Raw genomic sequence first — 23,109 nt, forward strand, 5'->3', positions numbered from 1 at the left:
ACGGTGTGAAGCGAGTGTTGGGACGCTGCGAGTGCGCGAGTGAGGGAGGAGGAGAGCGAGTGGGGCACTAGACAACTAAAAAAGGGTCGGAGTGGGGACAGGCGCGGCCTCGACGTGTGTTGTGGGCATGGAGTCCACGGCGACGCGCGGGTCGTGCGCGGGCAGTTCGGGAGGGACGGGTTCGACACGCGGGGCCCCATAGAACAGAAAGAGCGTGCGAGCGAGCGGGCAGTAGCGCTGATGAGCGGGGTCCGCAAGATAGAGAGAGAGCAAGCGCGTGTGTGCGGAGGAAACTGGCGCCAACAGTTAGGCACCACCGGGAAGCAAGAGGGAGAGAGAGCGCACGGGCGTGGACGCGGGCTGTCGCTGATAGGTGGGGGCCACCTATCTGGAGACGTGGGCGCACGCGGCCTGGCTGGTCTGAGTTGGGCCGAGTGGGCTGAATTCGGTTTTCTTTTTCCCTGGAATTTTAATGCCTTCTCTTTTTATTTTCTCTATAGATATGAAATCAAATTCAAATCAAATTTCAAATTCAAACCAATTCAAACATGTGCATCAAACAAAAGAATAGTTTAGGCTCTGCATGATGCATTTCATGACTCACATAAGTTTTTACATAATAAATAATTAATCCCTCACCTAATTAACCTAACTCTAATCAAAAGGAAAAGAGAGGAAGTCTAGAGAGAGAGAGACAATAGGTAACACCTGAATTTGTAAGGTATTTAAAGAAGAAATTTTATACCCCCAAATTTAGGGTGTTACACAAGGCCACAACACTCAGCAAAGAGGCTTTACCGGTGCCCAGGTGTGCCTTCTTTGCCGAGTGCTATGACCTTGGCACTCGGCAAAGTGACTAGTATACCCCTTTTTATTTGTTTTTTCTAATCCATCCAAACAAACAAAAGATATATCATATAATCATCGCATATACATCATAGATATCACATAATCATCACATACATAATAGAAACCACATATTTCACAAAAAACACAAATCTCACAAGTTTTTCACAAACATGTCTATGTTCATACCAAGATTCACCAACATAAGTATCGCACAACTCTAAAACATAAGTTATAAGTTCAGGACAAGTTTATCACACAAGCTAAGAGAAGATGATCAGTGAAGTGGGCGGCTGGACTGGTGTGGCGATGGGCTGGGCGATCCATGAGGTTTGTTAGATGCTGCCCCAGATTGTCCCTACACAGAGAAGAGATTACATGTGTTATACGAGATAAATATATATCATGCAGAACTAGAATTTTGATACTCACAGGAGTATGGAACTAAGCAGGGTCAACTAGAGGGAACAACAGAGGTGGTGGAGCAAACCCTGTGCGGTGCCAAGGCTCTACATGTACTGGAACATCTCCGCCATCCTCTACTAATCTGCAAAGCGGGCCTCTCGCTCCTCCATCATCCTCGCCTCCATCTCCTACCGTTCCCTCCTCTCTTCTTCTAGCTGGGCCTGCAATATTCCAACCCAATGTTATAATAACTCAAAGAGAAGGTATATAACTTAGGGAATGACGAGTTACAGAAGCACTAACCTTGAGTTGTTGTATCTGATGATCTGAGTTGTCCTCCCGAGGTCGTATGGCTAGGCTTGAACTCGTGCTCCTTGCTCGCACCTAAGACAGAGTGTGAGTGGACGACGAATCGATTGCCCCGTCGGCAATCCAGTACCGCCCATGTATCTTGCCTCCTCCGATCCTCATGAGGACATCTCTGTCGATGTCCTTGGTCCTCGGATCGTAATCTAGACCATGGACCTCCTGTGCCATGGCAGTGTACTCATGAAGGCAGTTGTATACGGTGGGGTTGCTATACGCCTCGGGCCCGTCATCTAGGTTGTAGGTGACGTCGGACGTCGCTTTGCCCTTGTGGGCCATAGCATAAGTCGAGAAGATGAAGCAAGGCTGGCCACCATGTGACGACGACTGCAAGAAAACCAACGAGATAGTTAGAAATAATATCTAATCCAATGCTATATACCTAAATAAAAAAGAGGGTGTACCCATGCTTCTGCATATTTGCCGAGGCTGCGGCTGTCTTGGTGGTGGGAGGGACCTTGCATCATCAGACGCCGTTCTCGGCTAGCATTGTGCGCCTTGTCCCACTCAGGCGAGCACCACCTATCCACCATCTGCTCCCAGCACTAAGGATGCACAGTGCACCAATAAGGAATCATCTACAAAGTAAAACAGGTACATTGCATAACAGAAGATAAAATTAAGCAAATTTTATCACGAATATTAAATTGTTGTATTTACCTGCAAGTAATGGTCCCTAGTCAACGACATGGTTTGGGCGTCCTGCTTGGTCATCTTCTCCCCAAGGACGGAGCCGTGGTAGCTGACGATGGCCTGGATTTATGCCTCGTAGTGCATGTCCATGACGAGCTTCTTACAGCTCGTGGTGGCCACCACATCTGCCCTAGCCTCGTATCCAGCCTCGCATCTCAAGAAATCCTACATACAAAGACGATGTATCCATACATTATTTCAAAAATGTGCAATGAATGCGACATATTTTACATTATAGTAAGACTTACCCACAATTGTTGCTTCACCCGCTCCACCTTGTTGTTGAATTCTCTAGCGTCCCAGTCTACTACATCAGGGGCGACGGCGTAGTGGTCAAAGGTGTAGGCTAGGCTCGTAACTCCGGCGTACTCAACCAGTCCAGAAAAGTGTTCCCTACACAAATGGCTGAGGATGCCATTGGGGTTGCGGCCGTGACCCCCTGCATTCTCCAGAACCTTCCAAGACCTATCCAAGTGATAAATAAAATGTATTAGTTTATATTATGAATTTGAACACATAATATAAACAAGTAGCGAGAATATAAAGTTACATGCCTTTCCCCATCTGGCTAAATCAGCGGACGCCTGTCTCGAAGTATGTGACGCTGAGGGAGACTCGCGGGACCTCGCAGGTAGAAGTTCCTCGAACCTGAGGTGCCAGAACTTGAGGCATCCTGTTGAGCGTCATCGTCGTCCTGCTGCGCAGCATCGACAGCAGCCTGTTGCTCCACCTGCTGATGGACGTCGTCGTCCTGCTGTGCCTCCTCCGCCCTCCTACAGGTGCTACTCCTCCCCCTCCTCGTCCTCATCCCACCGCCCACCATCTTTCTCCAACAACCTACAATTAAGAGTAAGCAAATAAGCACATATAAAAAAGTTGTATTTAGAAACAGGTGCGAAATAAAAAAAATAGAGCATTACATCGATTAAAAATAATCTTCATATGTGTCGGGGTTAGCCAGATCATAAGTCTCATCATCACAATCAACCATTTCATAGTCACACCATCTGAAGGCGCAAGTTCCTCGCTAATGTCATTGCCTTCAAGTATTACTAAGTCATTCTCATTTTGCACCTCATCATCCTCCTGATCAACAACCATTTCAATATCTACTTCCATTCTGATAGCTTTGGTTAAGTCTATCTCAAATCGTCCTTCTAGCCCATCTTCTTGGAAGAACTCTCTATCATATGTGTTCGGGTCTAAGTTATAATCTTCATCTTTTGGAACAGGTAATTTACCGTGCAACAATACCTTATACACAACATCCCAACCCTTAAGATGTTCTTTTGTTTGGCACACATATGGGAGATAATACACTTGTGTGGCCTGTTGGGCCACGATATAGACATCGTCACCTGGTAAGGTGGAATCTTGTCAGATTTTGACTATCCCAAGATTAGAATGTGTATGTCTCGTCACTTCAGGGTCAAACCAATGACATTTGAATATCACTGGAGTAAGAGGTTTGGAACCATGAAAGTTGAGTTCATATGTTTCTTTGATTCGTCCAAAATACTTGACCTCATGAAGGCTGGGCGTAAAGACTCCAGAACGAGTTGTTTTTCGATTGGGCTGACTTTGTTCGTAGCTTGTTGTGCGAAAATGGTATCCATTGACGTCATACCCAGAAAATTTCCTGATCCTATAAGCAAAGCCATTGGCCACTTGTCTCAACTCGACACTCATAGACGGTTCTCCTTGGCCCTGCAAGTATTCGCAAGTTAAAAGATACTAAATTGAGTTCATAGACGGATCACTCAAACAAACTAAGTGTGTACCTTATGTTTGAACCAGGAAATGAAATCAAGCAATCTATTTCCCGCACCCTTCTAAGAAGGGTATCATATTCCTGTGGAGATGGGTCCCTTGATTGACGCCAGAATTCATGAAGAAATTGGTCCATGTATGGCGTCACCTCTTCAAGGTTGGTCAATACATATATCATGATATGGAGCCACTCTTCATGTCTTAGTGTCTTGGTGGTCGAACCACTTGCACTTCCGAGTTGGCCTCGAAATATGTTGAGGTTCGATTCATTGCCACCATCATTCTAACGAGGGGGTGGATTATGCACGCTCGGCAGTTTGTCACCATAATAAGTTGTTGTGAAGTTTGACACCTCCTCTAGAATGTATGCCTCTGCAATGGAAGCCTCGATTCTTCATTTATTTCTACATTTCTTTCGAATAGTCTTTAGACATCTCTCGATTGGATAGCACCAACGTCCCTGCACAGGCCCCCCATTCATGCCTCATACATGAGATGAAGAATCAAACGTTGCATCGTATCACTACAGGAAATCAATTAATTCCCGTCGGCTAACAACCGACGGGAAAAAGCCTTAAATCGACAGGAATTACTTATTCCCGTCGGTTTAAGGCTTATTCCCGTCGGTTGTTAGCCGACGGGCGTCAGATGTCGGGGATACGGTTATTCCCGTCGGCGGCTGACGGGAATAATTAATCCCCGTCGGCTAGTTAATGACCGACGGGAGTTATGGCTAATTCCCGTCGGCTGACTGGGCCGACGGGAGTTATCAATTAATTCTCGTCGGCCCTGTCAGCCGACGGGGATTAATTGATAACTCCCGTCGGCCCAGTCAGCCGACGGGGATTAACTGGGCCGACGGGAGTTAATAGTTAATGCTCGTCGGCTATGGTCAAACCGACGGGAATTAACTGGGCCGACGGGAGTTAATGTATATTTCTGCAACACCAACACCAAATTAGACATTTCTCAACAGACAAACATATGACAAAATATATATATCATCCACATGAACATACACATCACAAAACATACACATCACAAAACATATATATCATACACATGAACGTACACATCACAAACGCATTATAGGTTAAATCCGTCACATAAAATACACAAACATTTCTGATACGAGTTAAGATCAAGTGTTTACACAAACATAACGTCCAGGAGTTAAAAACATAACGAGCACGAGTGTTTAGAGATAACCACCACTTGGGTGGTTAGAGCTTTGGCCGCTGCCGCCACCACCACCAGGAGGAGGGAATGCGAAGAGCGAGTCAACAAATCCAGTCCCTGCTGGATCAGACCCACTACCACCCGCTTCAGGCGTAACCTATGCAAGTTAGCAAATATCAACACGTTAAATACAAATATCAAAAAGTATACAAGTGTATAAATTAATCGAGAGTTATGAAACGTACCCTATCTCCAGGTGCAGGTATATGTGGCGGAGGGGTGTTGAACTGTGGTGGTGGAACTGGTGTGTTTGCAAATTGGCTCCATTGTGGTGGCGGTGGAAAATTTGTTGCCATGCCCTGTTGCTGCATTAACTGTTAAACATATGTGTTACTACTGAAGATGTTGTATTGAAATATAGTAATTTAGAGTTCGGATTATGTGTACTCACTTGATACATGGCTTGGTTATGGGCATTGCAAGCCTCCATAAATTCACGTTGTTGTCTCATCTCTTCACGCATCCTCATAATCTCCAACTCCTGCTCGTTCGGTCGACGAGAGCATGAGCTACGGGAAGACGAACCCGTCCTCTGAGATCTCACCGAGGACGAGTCAAGGAATCCGTCGAAGAGTGCGTATCTATAAGTGATTCAAAAAATGTTATTACTCCATAATCAATTTAGTGTCAACCATATAATTCATAAGTTAGAGCTTACCGTCCATGCGCTTTGCCACCACCACTTGCGTACACCACCGAGGGATCCACCGGTTCATGACGCCAGTCGAAGTCAGGGCCATGGCGATGAACCATCTCCTCCCCATATGCCGCCTATACATCATTCACAACCTTACAAATGCAGGAATTTCTATACTTTGAACGTTTGTACTTTTGGGCCAAAACTTACCAAGCGATTCGTGGCTGTCTGGCTGCAGAGCTGGTCAGGGTTGTTCGGGTCTGGTCCTTTGTGGCCCTCCTGGTAGACCTCAATGTCACTAGGCTTTTGGCCACTTGTAGCTTCCTGTATAAACAAAAAACATTCATAAGAAATCGTACTATTTGCTGATCGACATAGCTAGATCAAACTTACCATTCTTTTAGCTTTTCGTATCATGTCATCACCGCCAAACTTGTGGTTAGGATTGGTTCCTCGACATTGTCTGTGATGCGCTGACGCTTTCTAGAAGCCTTCGGAAGCCCAATATCGGCACCAAGCATAGTACGCATCAGGCACGGGCGCCATCCATGGAACCATCACCTGCACACACAATGTTACATATTATATCAATCACAACAATCAATATAAAGGGTAAAACAAATTAAATACTAACCTCACGATATTGATCCTCAGTCAAATATATCTTTGAGGACCCTTCCTTTTTACTCAAGGGGCCTGCTTCTTCTGGATGCTTTTGAAAATACAGGTTTGTAGCCTGAATTCTCGCATAGTATATGGCATCCTTCACCAACTTCTTTGCATTGTTTTGGAAGACACGTTCAACGTGCCCCATGTAATCCTCTCCGTCAGGCAACCGATCTCGAAGCTACAACATAAAGAATACAAATACAATGGCATAAGTCATAGATTTACAATATTAAGAAACATAACAAAAATAATAAAGAATTCATACCCAAAAGTCATTACGCACAAGTCCCTGTCTGTCGGTGTGGTTTCGTTCCTTTTTAAACTTGTACTCGTCCCAGGTACTGACGAGCACCTCATCCTCGGTATCACCGTTTGACACCTTCACTATACCAGGGTAGTGAAGGCGGCAAAGAGAACCCAACGTAAGGTTAACCTGAGTGTGGTGTCCCTTGCCGCCAAAGGATAGGTCCTCCCAATTCCTGCATGGTCCCGAAGCCACATAATGAAATTAGGTCGCCCATGCATACCATCGCGTCGCAATTTGTCTATGTCTCTCGCTATTGGCCTACCGAGACACCTCATGTTTTGTTCATCAAACTCGCTGTCAAATATTATTGTATGACATGAGATATTTGATAACATAAACTAATTCACAATATTATTGTATGACATGAGATATTTGATAACATAAACTAATTCACATATGAACAGTTTAAGAAAACAAGTCTTACACAAAGTATTTCTCCACCTCAGGCATATTTGTGAACATGTACAGTAAAGCAGACTTCCGTTCTTCCATACTGAGGTGATATGCCTTGGGTGGACCAACGGCTCCGTTTGTCTGAAAAATCGAAAGATCACTACACGGAGGCATCTCTCGTTCATCATCATGGTACCTTTTCTTTCGAGCAAATACATTATGTTCTTCTGCAAAGTAACAACTTGTGAAGTGTGCTACCTCCTTTAGTTTAAATTGTTCCGCAATACATCCTTCAACTCTTGCCTTATTGCCCACCATTGCTCTAAGCTTCTTTAATGCTCTTTCTATATGAAACATCCACCTATACTGAACAGGACCACCGACCTTAGCCTCATATGGAAGATGTATAAAGAGATGCTGCATAGGATTGAAGAAACCCGGTGGAAATATTTTTTCCAATTTGCACAAAAGCACCGGTGCCTCTTTCTCCAGCTGTTCCATCACATCTCTTCTGGTTTCTTTAGCACGCAACTGTCAGTAGAAATAGCTAACTTCAGCTAACGTTTTCCACACAACTTCGGAAATGTACCCACGAAACATTACAGGCATGAGCCTCTCCATAATTATGTGGAAGTCATGGCTCTTCAGTCCATTCATCTTCATTGTCTTCAAGTTCACAGATCTTCTAAAACCAGCGGCATAACCATCGGGGAATTTAATATCCTTCATCCACTTCATCACTTCTTTCCGTTGCTTAGATTTCAGACAATAGTCAACTTTTGGTTTGCCTCCGTTTTCTCTAAGCACTAGGGTTGGACGATCACATATCACTGCTAAGTCCATGCGTGCCTTGTCATTGTCTTTCGTTTTATCAGGGAAATCCATGCATGTATTTATGAGGGCTTGGCAAAAGTTACTCTCTTGATGCATGACGTCGATGTTGTGCATCAAAATCAATGACTTAGCATAAGGAAGCTCCCACAAGCCACATATGTGAGTCCAGTTATGCTCCTCACCAAAACCTTGATACCTTTTCCCACTCTCGTCTAGGACAAGTTTCATATGCTCTTCTGTAATTTCTATCCCACTATGTCGCTTGGGCGGTCCCTTCGTGACGATGGTGCCCTTCCTAAATTCCTTTCTCTGCCTTCTGAAGGGGTGATTGAAGGGTAGAAAACATCTATGGCAATCAAAGTAACATATCTTGCCACCAGCACTAAGACGAAAACAATCTGTATCTTTAGCACAATAAGGACACGTCAATCTACCATGCACGCTCCATCCAGAGAAAATACCATACGCCATAAAATCATGAACCGAGAACAGATATGCAACACGAAGATTGAATTTCTGCTTCTTGAAGCAATCATAGGCTTCCACACCTTGCCATAGCTTCTTTAACTCTTCAATCAGTGGTTGAAGCATCACATTGAGGCGTACGCCAGGATGCTCAGGACCAGGTATAACAAGACATAGGAACATAAACTCATATTTCATGCAAAGAGCAGGTGGAAGGTTGTACGGTATGGCAATGACAGGCCAACATGAATACGACGCAGCGGTCATATTGAATGGCGTGAAACCATCAGTTGCCAAGCCGATACGAACGTTTCTTGCATCGCTGGCAAAATCTGGATCAAATTTGTCAAGAGCCTTCCATGCATCACCATCTGACGGGTGCACCATTAACCCATCTTGTATGTCCGTACAATCTTTATGCCACCTCATGTGCATAGCGGTCTTCCTTGAGAGAAACAAACGTTTCACTCTAGGAGTGAGAGGCATGTACCGAAGCTGTTTATGTGCAACCTTTGTCACCACCTTCTCCCCACTTCATTTACAAGCTCCACGTACCTCGACTTCCCACATTTTAAGCATTTCTGTTCTCTGCCATGTTCCTTCCAAAAAAGCATACAGTTGTCTTGGCAAACATCAATCTTCTCATACTCCATACCAAGACCTTCAAGCAATTTCTTGGACTGGTACATGTCTTTGGGCATCTTGTGACCCGTAGGAAGAACCTCGCTAATCAAATCCACAAGCTCCTTGTAACAATTAATTGAGAATGCAAACTTGGACTTGATTGACATCATCCGGGTCACAAATTCCAGTACGGTCACGTCAGTGTGCCCGTGAAGAGGCTCTTCTAACGCTTTGAGTAGGTCGAAGAACTTCTGAACCTCCGGTGTAGGTGAATCATGATGATCTGGTGCCAGTTCAGGCTGCAGATCCTCAAGCATCTGGTCCATCCTATCAACATCATCTTCACCGTCATCAACTTCTACTTCTGCTGCTCGTTCAACATCTTCACCATGGAGATACCAGACCTTATAGCCTGGCACGAAACCATGCGAACACAGGTGTAGTGTGACCTGCCTCTTGTTGTGGCTCGTCATATTTCTACATTTATTGCATGGACACCTAATATTATCTATTTGTGACAAAGCAGCTGCATGGTCCAGAAACATCTGCGTCTTGGCAAACCATTCACTTGTGTGACACCCACCCTTCTTGAAACCTTCATACATCCAATCACGTCTATCATCCATTATTGCGGCTGTGTGTACGAGTAAAGAGTGCGTGTGAGACATTCATGTTTCTACACGTCACACATACATCTATAGGTAAGTAGTAAAACTATATATATATACATAAATAACTATATATACACATAAATAACATCAAATTAACATGATATTCATCAATTAACAATATTTGCAAACATCCAATCCATCAAATTAAATTATAATTGCAGAACATCAAATTCATTAGCTATAACATCAAATCTATCAAATTGATTAATGCTTGCATAACATCAATTTCATTAAATAATAACATCAAATACATCATATCATATTTACAAAATCAAGTTACAAATAACAAATATCATACATCAAATATTATTAGGTCAAACCATACTAACAAATAACAATATTAAACAAATTATAATCGCATTACAGCTAACTCCCGTCGGCCATAAAAACCGACGAAAATTAAAACATAAACCATTTGTTAAATCAACTATAATAATATAATTAATTTTTACTTAACATCAAGCCACACATGATATTAAAACTAGCAAGTATAATGCATAAAATCATATGAAAACTTAGAACACTATCAATTAACAATTTTAAACTACTTGATTAGAAAGTTAACTCCCGTCGGCCACAAAAAACCGACGAAAATAATCACATATTAATTAGAAATAAGATTATACCTCGGTTGCGGTGGTTGACCGGTGCGTCGAGGCACTGGCGGACGGTGGACGACGGTGGGCTGGGGACGGCGACGCTTGTGGACGGCGGCGACTTGTTGAGGGCGGACGGCGGGAGCTAGGGGGCGGCGCAGCTCGGGCGGGCCGTGGGCGGTGTGGGGGCGCTCGAGGCGGGGGCGCGGGTCGGGGCGGCGTCGCGCGCTCGGCCGGGGGTGGGGCCGCGTGGGGCGCTCGGCGGGGGCAGCGGCGGCGCAGCTCGGGCAGGGGCGGGGCCGGCGGCGCGCGGGCAGGCGGCGCAGTGGCTAGGCGCGCGAGCGGGGGCTCGGGCGGGCGCGGCTAGGGGCGGCGGCGCTCGGGGCGGGCGCGGCTACGAGCGGCGGTGCTCGGCGGGCGCGGCTAGGGGCGGAGGCGGCGGCGAGGTAGAAGCCGGCGGCGGTTTGAAGACGAAGGTGAATGAGCTCGTGCGTGGCCGCGGCCGGTCTCATAACTGGTTAATCCCCGTCGGCCTGTGACGTGGCCGACGGGAGTTAACGTAATCCCCGTCGGCCTGGGACGTGGCCGACGGCGTTAAAGTAATCTCCGTCGGCGTGGGATATGGCCGACGGGAGTTAACATAACTCCCGTCGGCTGCTAGTGGGCCGACAGGAATTACGCTATGCCCGTCGGCTTTTGCTCTGGCCGACGGGAGTTAGTTTGGCCGACGAGAATCTTTAGAATTCCTGTAGTGTATTGAAGAAGCCGGGTGGAAACATCTTCTCAAGCTTATATAGTAACACGGGTGTCAATCTTTCCAAGTCTGTAATCAAGGTCTAAGATAACTCTTTTGCACAAAGCTGGCGGAAGAAATAGCTCAACTCTGTAAGCACTAGCCAGACATGCTCATGAACATAGCCTCAAACCATCGTCGGAAGAATCCGTTCAATCCATATGTGGAAATCATGACTCTTCATCCCTAAGACTCGCAGAGTAGATAAGTTCACCCCTACTCAGGTTAGCTGCATACCCATCAGGGAACATCAACATCTTGATCCACTCAAGTACTTCCTTCCTCTGGGCCCTGCTTAGGACGAAATCGACCTTAGGCCTTCTCCATGTCTTTCCACCACTAGGCGGCATCATCTCTTGGTTTGGTCTATCACATAATGTTGCCAGATCCATTCTTGCCTTTATGTTATCCTTTGACTTATCATGAATGTCCATAATTGTTGCCTAAAGTGCCTCGGCGATATTCTTTTCAATATGCATCACGTCAATGTTGTGTGGAAGGAGCAGGTCATCATAATAGGGGAGTCGAATCAAGCCCGATTTATGTGTCCACATATTCTGCTCACCATATCCAATAAACCACCTTCTGGATTGGCCATGAGCCCATCTATCTGTTGACGAATTTTGGCACCAGTCATCATTGCAAGTGGGCGGTCTGTCACTACGACACCTTTCATAAAGTTCTTGATGTCTTGGTGGAATGGATAGTCAGAAGGGAGAAATTGTTGATGTTTATCGAACGACGAATATTTGCCACCCTTCTTCAACCAAATGAACCTAAGAGTTTCCTTGCAAACTGGGCATGGGAACCTACCGTGAACACACCAGGCGTAGAATAGCCCATACGACGGTAAGTCATGCATGGAGTTTGTCGTCGTAGCTCGGTCATACGTCCATACCCCTTCCTCCCAAGCACATAACAATTCATCAATCAAAGGCTCCATGTACACACCCATTTTATTCCCCGGGTGTCCGGGAATTATCAACGACACGAATATGTTCTGTCTTTGAAAGCATACACCGTGGGGGAGATTGATGGGGATAACAAACACGGGCCAACATGTGTACGGGGCAGCGCTCATTCCATAGGGATTGAACCCATCTATGGCGAGCACAACACATACATTACGAGCCTCTTCAACATTCTCACGGTAAATGACATCAAAGTGTTTCCATGCTTCACCACCTTATCAAGATTGTATCGTTTGCCATTTTTGTGCCATGTCATATGTTTGGTGGATTCCTTGGTCATGTATAGACGCTGGATCCTCAGTATGAATGGTAGGTGGCGTAGGATTGTCACGGGGATGTCGAGCTGCCTCTTCTGTCCATCACAAGAGTCTACCTCCATGAACCTAGATGATTTACACTTCGGATAGTACTTTGCCTCCACGTATTCTTTTCTAAATAGCATGCAACCCTTTGGACAAGCATGTATCTGCTCATACATCATCTTGAGTGCACGAAGGAGTTTTTGTGCCTCGTACATCCTCTTTGGCAGAACATGATCCTCCAGAAGCAAACTGCCAATAACTGTCAACAAGCCATCGAATGCGTCTCGACTTATGATGTACTGCGACTTGAACGCCATTACATGCCCAATGACATCCAGTTCAAAAACCTTTGTTTGGCCGTGAAGGGGCTTCTATGCCACGTCAAACATGTCGTAGAACGCCTTTGCGGTCGGCTATGGCTCGTCCTCCGTACATCCTCCGGCGAACTGTACCTCGTTATAGTCGTTCAACATATCTGCTACCCCCGCGTTAGCATCATAATCCTCGACACGTTTTCTCACCACCTCCTCTCTCGTATGACGTGCTTCACCATGGAAGATCCATCAAGTATAGTCCGGCGTAAATCCATTCTTCCAAATATGTTCTACCATGGCCTTCTTTGATTTTCTTTTCCGGTTGAAACATTTGATGCACGGGCATGGGACTAGACTCGCTCCTTTAGCAGCTTTTCCATACACTCGTTCCATGAAAGCATCGGTCTTTCTAATCCATTCAGGGGTGACATCATTCCTTCCTACATGACCCGTGTACATCCACTCACGGTCCTCCATTCTCTAACATATATAACCGAGTATAGTTTAATATAAACATGTAATGCATGTACACTACATTCCTAACTTCTAATAGGTCCGGATAGGTCCTAATCCCACCTGCGGTTGCGTAGATGAGGTTAATTTCCCTGCTCTACTCCAATCCGTGATAGAGTTTCGGTAGCACATCCCCGACGTTCTCCGGATACACGTCCTGTTAGGGATAGTGTACTGTCCGGAGAATAACATGGAGGTTACACCGAAACTCTGTCTCGGACTGGAGTAGAGCATGGAAACTAACACCATCTACGCAACCGTGGGCTGTCCAAAAAACATTGACAATTAGAAATAGATACTTTTGTGGATATGCAAAGATCTGCATATCTACACCGTATCTCTTTTGAATGAAAGATTCCTAACTGGTTTATGTGATCTTCGACCATGATGCAGAAATAGAGATTATACCTAGGGTGACGGTGGAGTAGGGCTAGCGGGTGAAAGGGAAATAGGGTCAAACCTTTTCCTATAAATATTTTGGTGGTTGAATTGCCCAACACAAATATTGGACTAACTAGTTTGCTCTAGATTATATGTTCTACAGGTGCCAAAGGTTCAACACAAACCAATAAAAAGATCTAAGTTAGGGTTCAAAAGAAAGGAGCAAAAGAAACCGAAGTGAACCCTGGTCTGGCGCACCGGACTATCCGATGCACCACCGGACAGTGTCCGGTGCACCAGGGTGGATCGACTTCAAACTCTTCACCTTCGGGTTTCTGAGTCCACGCTCCGCTATAATTCACCGGACTGTCCGGTGTGCCAGCGGAGCAACGACTCGCCAGCGCAACAGTCGACTCCAACGGTCGACTCACAAGTGAACAGTGCGCGGACAGTTCGCGCAGAGTTAGAGCAGCGCCAGAAGGCGCACCGGATAGTGAACAATGACTGTCCGGTGCGGCACCGGGCTGTCCGGTGCCCCAAGATGTCAGAGCTCCAACGGTCGAAACTATCAGAACCCTAACGGTTGGGTGACGTGGCTGGCGCACCGGACAGTGTTCGGTGGTGCACCAGACTGTCCGGTGCGCCCATCGATAGCAGCCCTCCCCAACAGCTGTTTTGGTGGTTGGGGCTATAAATAGCCCCCAACCACCACCATTCAAGACATCCAAGCATTCACTACTCCTCATTCAATACAAGAGCAATACACAACACTCCAAGACACAAATCAAAGCCTCCGATCAAATCAAAGTCCGAAATTCAACTCTAGTTTTTAAGACTTGTGAGAAGATCGACTTGTGTTCTTTTGTTGCTCTTGTTGCTTGGTTGGCTTTCTTCTTTCTCTCATTCTTACTCTCAAAGCCCTGTAAGCGAAGCAAGAGACACCAATTGTGTGGTGGTCCTTGCGGGGTCTAAGTGACCCGGGAAATCAAGGAAGGAAGCTCACTCGGTCTAGGTGACCGTTTGAGAGAGGGAAAGGGTTGAAAGAGACCCTGTCTTTGTGACCACCTCAACGGGGACTAGGTTCTTTGGAACCAAACCTCAATAAAAAAAATCACCGTGTCATCCGCTTCATTTGCTTGTGATTTGTTTTCGCCCTCTCTTTCGGACTTGGTTTTAATTCTAACACTAACCCCGACTTATAGTTGTGCTTTAAGTTTATAAATTTCAGATTTGCCTATTCACCCCCCTCTAGGCGACTTTCAATTGGTATCAGAGCCCGGTGCTTCATTAGAGTCTAACCACTCGAAGTGATGTTGGGAGATCACGCCAAGAGGGAGATCGTGACCGGCGGCGACAAATCCGCAAGCTCAGGGAGAACCCACTCGAGGGAGTCCGGCCACAAGCACAAGGAGGAATCCTCTTCCTCCATCAAGTCACAATGGAGAGGTGACAAGAATAAGAAGATGAAGAAAGTGGTCTACTACGAGACCGACTCTTTGTCACCCTCCACCTCCGGATCCGAATCGGCGTCCGTCACTTCTAAGCGCCATGAGCGTAAGAAGTATAGTAAGATGCCCCTTCGCTATCCTCGCATTTCCAAACGCACTCCATTACTTTCCGTTCCCTAGGCAAACCACCATTTTTTGATGGTGAGGACTATTATATGTGGAGTGATAAAATGAGGCATCACCTAACCTCACTCCACAAAAGCATATGGGATATTGTTGAGTATGGAGCGCAGGTACCAAAGGTAGGGGACAAGGACTATGATTCAGACGAGGCCGACCAAATCCGGCACTTCAACTCCCAAGCCACTACTATACTCCTCGCCTCTCTAAGTCGAGAGGAGTATAATAAGGTGCAAGGGTTGAAGAGTGCCAAAGAGATTTGGGACGTGCTCAAGACCGCACACGAAGGGGATGAGGTGACAAAGATCACCAAGCAGGAGACGATCGAAGGGGAGCTCGGTCGGTTCGTCCTCAACCAAGGAGAGGAGCCACAAGCCATGTACAACCAGCTCAAGACCTTGGTGAATCAAGTGCACAACCTCGGGAGCACAAAATGGGATGACCATGAAATGGTCAAGGTTATTCTAAGATCAATTGTGTTTCTTAATCCTACACAAGTTCAATTAATTCGTGGTGATCCTAGATACAAGCTTATGTCTCCGGAGGAGGTTATTGGAAAGTTTATGAGCTTTGAATTGATGATCAAAGGCTCCAAACAAATCATCGAGCGAGGCACCACCTCCACACCCGAGGTGCAACCCGTCGAGTTCAAAGCGAAGGAGGAGAAGAAAGAAGAGTCTACGTCAAGTAGGCTCCCCATCGACGCCTCCAAGCTCGACAACGAAGAAATGGCGCTCATCATCAAGAGCTTCCACCAAATTCTCAAGCAAAGGAGGGGAAGGATTACAAGCCCCACTCCATGAAAGTTTGCTACAAGTGTGGTAAGCCCGGTCATTTCATTGCTAAATGCCCATTATCAAGTGATAGTGACAGGGGCGACGACAAGAAGGGAAAGAGGAAAGAAAAGAAGAAGTACTACAAGAAGAAGGGCGGCGATGCCCACGTGTGTCGGGAATGGGACTCCGACGCGAGCTCCACTGACTCCTCCGACGACGAGGATGCCGCCAACATCGCTGTCAACAAGGGACTCCTCTTCTCAAAAGTCGGCCACAAGTGCCTCATGGCAAAGGACAGAAAAAAGAAGAAGGTAAAATCTAGAGCCTCCACTAAATATGCAACATCTAGTGATGAGGATAGCTCTAGTGATGATGAAGATAGTTTGCTTGCTCTTTTTGCCAATCTAAACATGCAACAAAAGGAAAAATTAAATGAATTGATAGGTGCTATTCATGAGAAGGATGAACTCTTGGATAGCCAAGAGGAATTCCTTATTAAGGAAAACAAAAAGCATGTTCAAGTAAAAAATGCATATGCTCAAGAAATAGAGAAATGTGACAAAAATAACTAGTGAGCTTAGCATTTGCCATGACACTATCTCTAACCTTAGAACTGAGAATGCCAAATTAATTGCTAAGGTTGAGAAATTAAATGTTTGTGATGATTCTCTTGTCAACCTTAAAAATGATAATGCTAGTATGATTGCTAAGATTGACAAGTTGAATGAGTCACTCTCTTGCCTTAAGATTGAGAATGATAAATTAATTTCTAAGGCTAAAGGTTTAAATGTTTGCAATGTTTCTATTTCCAATCTTAGAAATGAAAATGCAATGTTACATGCTAAGATTGATGAATTAAATGCTTGCAAACCCTCTACATCTAGTGTTGATCATGTTACTATTTGTACTAGATGTAGAGATATTAATTTTGATGCTATCCATGATCACCTAGCTTTAATTAAAGAACAAAATGATCACATAACTCAACTAACTGCTAAAATTAATGAGCATGAGATAGAGAATGAAAATTTTAAATTTGCTAGAAGCATGCTCTATAATGGGAGACGCCTTAGCATTAAGGATGGCATTGGCTTCCAACAGGGAGACAATGTCAAGCTTAATGCCCCCAAGAAACTGTCTAATTTTGTTAAGGGTAAGGCTCCCATGGCTCAGGATAACGAGGGATACATTTTATATCATGTTGGTTATCCCGAGCACAATATTAGGAGAATTCATGCTAGGAAGTCTCATTCTGTTTCCCATCATGCTTTTATGTATAAAAATGAGGCTTATAGCTCTAGGCAATCAACCCATGTTAAATTGCCGAAAAAGAAATCTCCTGATGCATCAAATGAACCTAGTATTTCATTTAAGACTTTTGATGCTTCATATGTTTTAACTAACAAATTAGGCAAAGTAGTTGCCAAATATGTTGGGGCCAAACACAAGGGCTCAAAGACTTGTGTTTGGGTACCCAAGGTGCTTGTTTCTAATGTGAAAGGACCCAATACCGTTTGGGTACCTAAGAACAAGGCCTAAACTTGTTTTGTAGGTTTATGCATCCGGGGGCTCAAGTTGGATCATTGATAGCGGGTGCTCAAACCACATGACAGGGGAGAAAAGAATGTTCTCCTCCTATGAGAAAAACCAAGGTCCCCAAAGAGCTATCAGATTCGGGGATGGAAATCAAGGTTTGGTCAAAGGACTTGGTAAAATTGCTATATCTCCTGACCATTCTATTTCTAGTTTTTCTTGTAGATTCTTTAGATTATAACTTGCTTTCAGTTTCTCAATTATGCAAAATGGGCTACACCTGTCTTTTTATGGATATAGGTGTTACTGTCTATAGAAGAAGTGATGATTCAATAGCATTTAAGGGAGTACTCGAGGGTCAGCTATACATAGTTGATTTCAATAGAGCTGAACTCGATACTTGCTTAATTGCTAAGACTAATATGGGTTGGCTCAGGCATCGCCGACTAGCCCATGTTGGGATGAAGAATCTTCACAAGCTTCTAAAGGGAGAGCACATTTTGGGACTAACAAATGTAGAAAGACAGGGTTTGTAGCGCATGTCAAGCAGGAAAGCAAGTTGGTACCCATCATCCACACAAGAACATCATGATGACCGACAGGCCGTTTGAGCTACTCCACATGGATCTATTCGGCCTGATCGCTTACATAAGCATCAACGGGAGTAAGTATTGTCTTGTAATTGTGGATGATTATTCTCGCTTCACTTGGGTATTCTTTTTGCAGGAAAAATCACAAACCCAAGAGACCTTAAAGGGATTCTTGAGACGGGCTCAAAACGAGTTCGAACTAAGGATCAAGAAAATAAGAAGCGACAATGGGACGGAGTTCAAGAACTCTCAAATTGAAGGCTTTCTTGAGGATGAGGGCATCAACCATGAGTTCTCTTCTCCCTACACACCACAACAAAATGGTGTAGTGGAGAGGAAGAATATAACTCTACTTGACATGGTGAGGACCATGCTTGATGAGTACAAGACTTCGGACCGATTTTGGGCGGAAGCAATCAACACTACTTGCTACTCCATCAACCGGCTCTACCTTCACTGAATCCTCAAGAATACATACTATGAACTCCTAACGGTAAAAAACCCAATGTTTCATATTTTAGAGTCTTTGGTAGCAAATGTTTTATTCTTGTTAAAAGAGGTAGAAAATCTAAATTTGCTCCTAAGGCTGTAGAAGGCTTTTTTACTTGGTTATGACTCAAACACAAGGGCATATAGAGTCTTCAACAAATCCACTGGATTAGTTGAGGTTTCTTGTGACATTGTGTTTGATGAGACTAACGGCTCTCAAGTAGAGCAAGTTGATCTTGGTGAGTTAGATGATGAAGAGGTTCCGTGCGTCGCACTAAGGAACATGTCCATTGGGGATGTGTGTCCTAAGGAATCCGAAGAGCCCACACAAGCACAAGATCAACCATCATCTTCAAATCAAGCATCTCCACCAACCCAAAATGAGGATCAAGTTCAAGGTGATGAAAATGAAGATCAAGAGGATGAGCCACCTCAAGAGGAGGGCAATGATGAAGGGGGAGATGCCAATGATCAAGACAAGGAAGATGATCAAGAAGAACATGGTCAAAGACTGCCACACCCAAGAGTCCACCAAGCGATACAAAGAGATCACCCCGTGAACTCCATCCTCGGCGATATTCATAAGGGGGTAACAACTCGATCTCATGTCGCTCATTTTTTGTGAACATTACTCTTTTGTGTCTTCTATTGAGCATACAGGGTGGAAGACGCATTAAGAGATTCGGATTGGGATGGGGTGTCGCTCAAAGTCCACAATTCAACTCTAGTTTTTAGGACTTGTGAGAAGATCGACTTGTGTTCTTTTGTTGCTCTTGTTGCTTGGTTGGCTTTCTTATTTCTCCCATTCTTACTCTCAAAGCCCTGTAAGCGAAGCAAGAGACACCAATTGTGTGGTGGTCCTTGCGGGGTCTAAGTGACCCGGGAAATCAAGGAAGGAAGCTCACTCGGTCTAGGTGACCGTTTAAGAGAGGGAAAGGGTTGAAAGAGACCCTGTCTTTGTGACCACCTCAACGGGGACTAGGTTCTTTGGAACCAAACCTCGATAAAACAAATCACCGTGTCATCCGCTTCATTTGCTTGTGATTTGTTTTCGCCCTCTCTTTCGGACTCGGTTTTAATTCTAACGCTAACCCCGGCTTATAGTTGTGCTTTAAGTTTATAAATTTTAGATTTGCCTATTCACCCCCCCTCTAGGCGACTTTCAGCAGGGCTGTGGCAGGTCGGTGCTGTGGCGACACGTCGCGGTGCAGGTTCTCATGCAGCGACAAGGAATACCTCTACAAAAAAATTGACACAACTCTATCAACAAAAAATTCTGCAGCACCTCTGCTGCACGGGAAAGTTTACAAAATCTGCAAATAAAAGTAGCAGCACGATGGCTGACATCCAAATATATACATTAAACATATAAATTATTAATCGATGCAGAAGAATATATCCTACAACATCAACTACTTGAATCAATTGAGCTACCAAGTGCTAGATCGTGGGCACTCGGCAAAGTTTTTTTTAATTTAAAAATTCACTTTGCCGAGTGCCCGTGATCTGGCACCCGATAAAGATCTCTTTGCCGAGTGCCAGATCGCGGGCACTCGACAAAGGTTGTTTAATATTTTTAAAATAACTTTGTCGAGTGTTAGGAGTTGGTACTCGACAAAGAAGCTACTTTGCTGAGTGCCACCACGGCGACACTCGACAAAGTATATTTTATTTTTTTACTTTTTCCAACCAAACTTTTTCTGGTATGTTCCTACACTATGTAGATTTACATGTTCCATTTTGCACAATTATAAAAGTGTTTGCTATAATTATTAGATTTTGTTCTTTTAGTTGAATTTACTCGGGTAATTCAGATTTGAACTGCATGTCACTCGAAAAATTGAAAATCGTGAATGCAAAAATGATATAGATATTATTTAGCACAAGTTACGACCGATTTAAGGAGCAGACCGGAATTTTCGAGCACCATGCTCACGTAACATCACCATGAACTTGCGATCAAGTTGTTTAAAAATTGTATAAAACCCAAACAAAGTCAGAAAATCATGAAACTTGTCCACATGTCATGATATCATATGTAAAGGCTGTGATAAAAAAATGAAAATGGTTCATGAAAGTTATCACACACTATGTAGAAACTAAGTGTTCTACACATGAAATCATAAAGCTTTAATATGGACCGTCTAGGTTTCTAGACATAGTGCGTGATAACTTTCACAAAACATTTTCAATTTTTTATCACGACCTTTACATATGATATCATGACATGCGGACAAGTTTCATGATTTTCTGACTTTGTTTGGGTTTTATACAATTTTTAAACAACTTGATCGCAAGTTCACGATTATGTTACGTGAGCATGGTGCTCGAAAATTCCAATCTGCTTCTTAAATCGGTCGTAACTTGTGCTAAATAACATGTATATCATTTTTGCATTCATGATTTTCCATTTTTCGAGTGACTTGCAGTTCAAATCTGGATTACCCAAGTAAATTCAATTAAACAAACAAAATCAAATAGCTATAGCAAACACTTTTATAATTGTGCAAAATGGAACATGTAAATCTACACAGTGTAGGAACATACCACAAAAAGTTTGGTTGGAAAAAAATATATACTTTGCCGAGTGTCCAATGTAGGCACTCGACAAAGCATTGTTTGGCAAGTGTCGACCATGGGACACTCGACAAAGTAACTTCTTTGTCGAGTGTCAACGCTTGGAGCTCGACAAAGCTAACGATCGTCAGCTATAGACGGCTACTGACGGTCCTTTGCCGAGCATCACCGTTTGTCGAGTGTTTGAGACTTGGCAAAGATGTCTTTGCCGAGTGTCTGTCTATGCCGAGTGTCCTACTCTCGGTAAACATGTTCGTTACCGAGAGTAGAATTTTGCCGAGTGGGGCGCTCGAAAAAGATTGCTTTGCCGAGTGCCCGACAAAAAGCACTAGGAAAAGCCAAGAGCACTCGGCAAAGAGCCGGATTCCGATAGTGAACATAGACTTATTAATATCGCTAAAAAATTAGATTAGTGTACAGTTGTTGATATATTTGTCTATCATTCAAAATTTTATATTGATTCTTTAGAAATAATTTGTATGATATTATAATGTTTGTTTGACATCGATTCATTTTATTTGAGTCGGTGTATTTATAATAATATTATATATTTATATCGTCTATGTAATATTAGTGTTATTGTGATATTTTGCCACACGAATTTTGCATATCATAGTGATGTTTGACATTTCGTATCTATGTTTTATACTAATTTTTAACTCTTGTGGCAACGCACGGGCACATACCTAGTATCCATATAAAACGTATCATTGTTACTTGTGGCTCTATTTTATTTTATAATATAATTAACGTCTAGATGTATTATCTGTTGGAGTGAAGGCTGAACCTGACCTCGATTAGTCTGTGCAGGCTGGAACTAACCATGTTTGAGTGCAGAATCCCGCATGGTAAAGGACTTTACCAAACCCACGCCACTGAAGGGGCCTTTGGTGGTTTCCTTAGGCAACAACTACACAAATGCCTCTGTAACAGGGGGCTCATCGGCGACGGCACTTTATTAAGCACATACATCCTTGAGTGAGGCCGCACCACGGAGTGAAGGCCCCGCTTCAACCCTTGATTGAAAGTAACACGCCTTTGACTGCCACCGAGGAAGGAACAACATGCATGAAGACGTAGTCCTTGAGGTCGCCCCCATCGGGCCCAGTTCTCGCCAGGTGCTGGCGGTCCCACTTGTAAGCTTATTAAGGGGTAGAATGTTCGATGCAGTTGGGTAAGAGGATTTATTGTATTGTAATAATCCTATTGTATGGAATATTCGAGGAATGTAGTAGGTATCTAGGGGCAGAAATGTACTTGAGCCTATACCTACCCGTAGTGCCCTATAAAATACCCAAGTTTTGTAGCCGGATGGGACACGTATAACAAGACGCTACATTTTACTAACCAACGTTTTGTTGTGCAACTCACCTCCCACCTACTCCCTAGTGTTTGGGCCCACCTGACTAACTGTCATTATGTCCGAAATTTGGCGCCCACCGTTTGTGCTTTGAATACCAACACCCGTGATGGCTCCCAAGAAAGTGAACACTAGAGTCAACTCCTCCCCCGGACGAGGCCACAAAGGCAGCCTGATGCAAAGTAACCTTCAGCGACACAAACCCACCACCGATAGTTGGAAACACCACCAACAGATGTGAGGTAGAAAACAACAAACACTCTTAGACCAAAGACCCACCTACCCCGGAGGGCAGCATCCACTCCTGCAGCTCCAAGAGCACACCCGAAGATCCCCTCCCAAACCTAAAGAGCCTTTTCTATCAAGC

General features: G+C 44.3%; 1 pseudogene; it reads right to left on the reverse strand.

The window, feature by feature from the left end:
• Window positions 1-2,191: 2,191 nt before the first annotated feature.
• Window positions 2,192-23,109, reverse strand: part of LOC109944218 (translation initiation factor IF-2-like) — a 62,790-nt pseudogene continuing 41,872 nt past the window's right edge.

Source organism: Zea mays, chromosome 2, assembly GCF_902167145.1.
Source record: "Zea mays cultivar B73 chromosome 2, Zm-B73-REFERENCE-NAM-5.0, whole genome shotgun sequence".
NCBI classification, from domain to species: Eukaryota; Viridiplantae; Streptophyta; class Magnoliopsida; order Poales; family Poaceae; genus Zea; species Zea mays.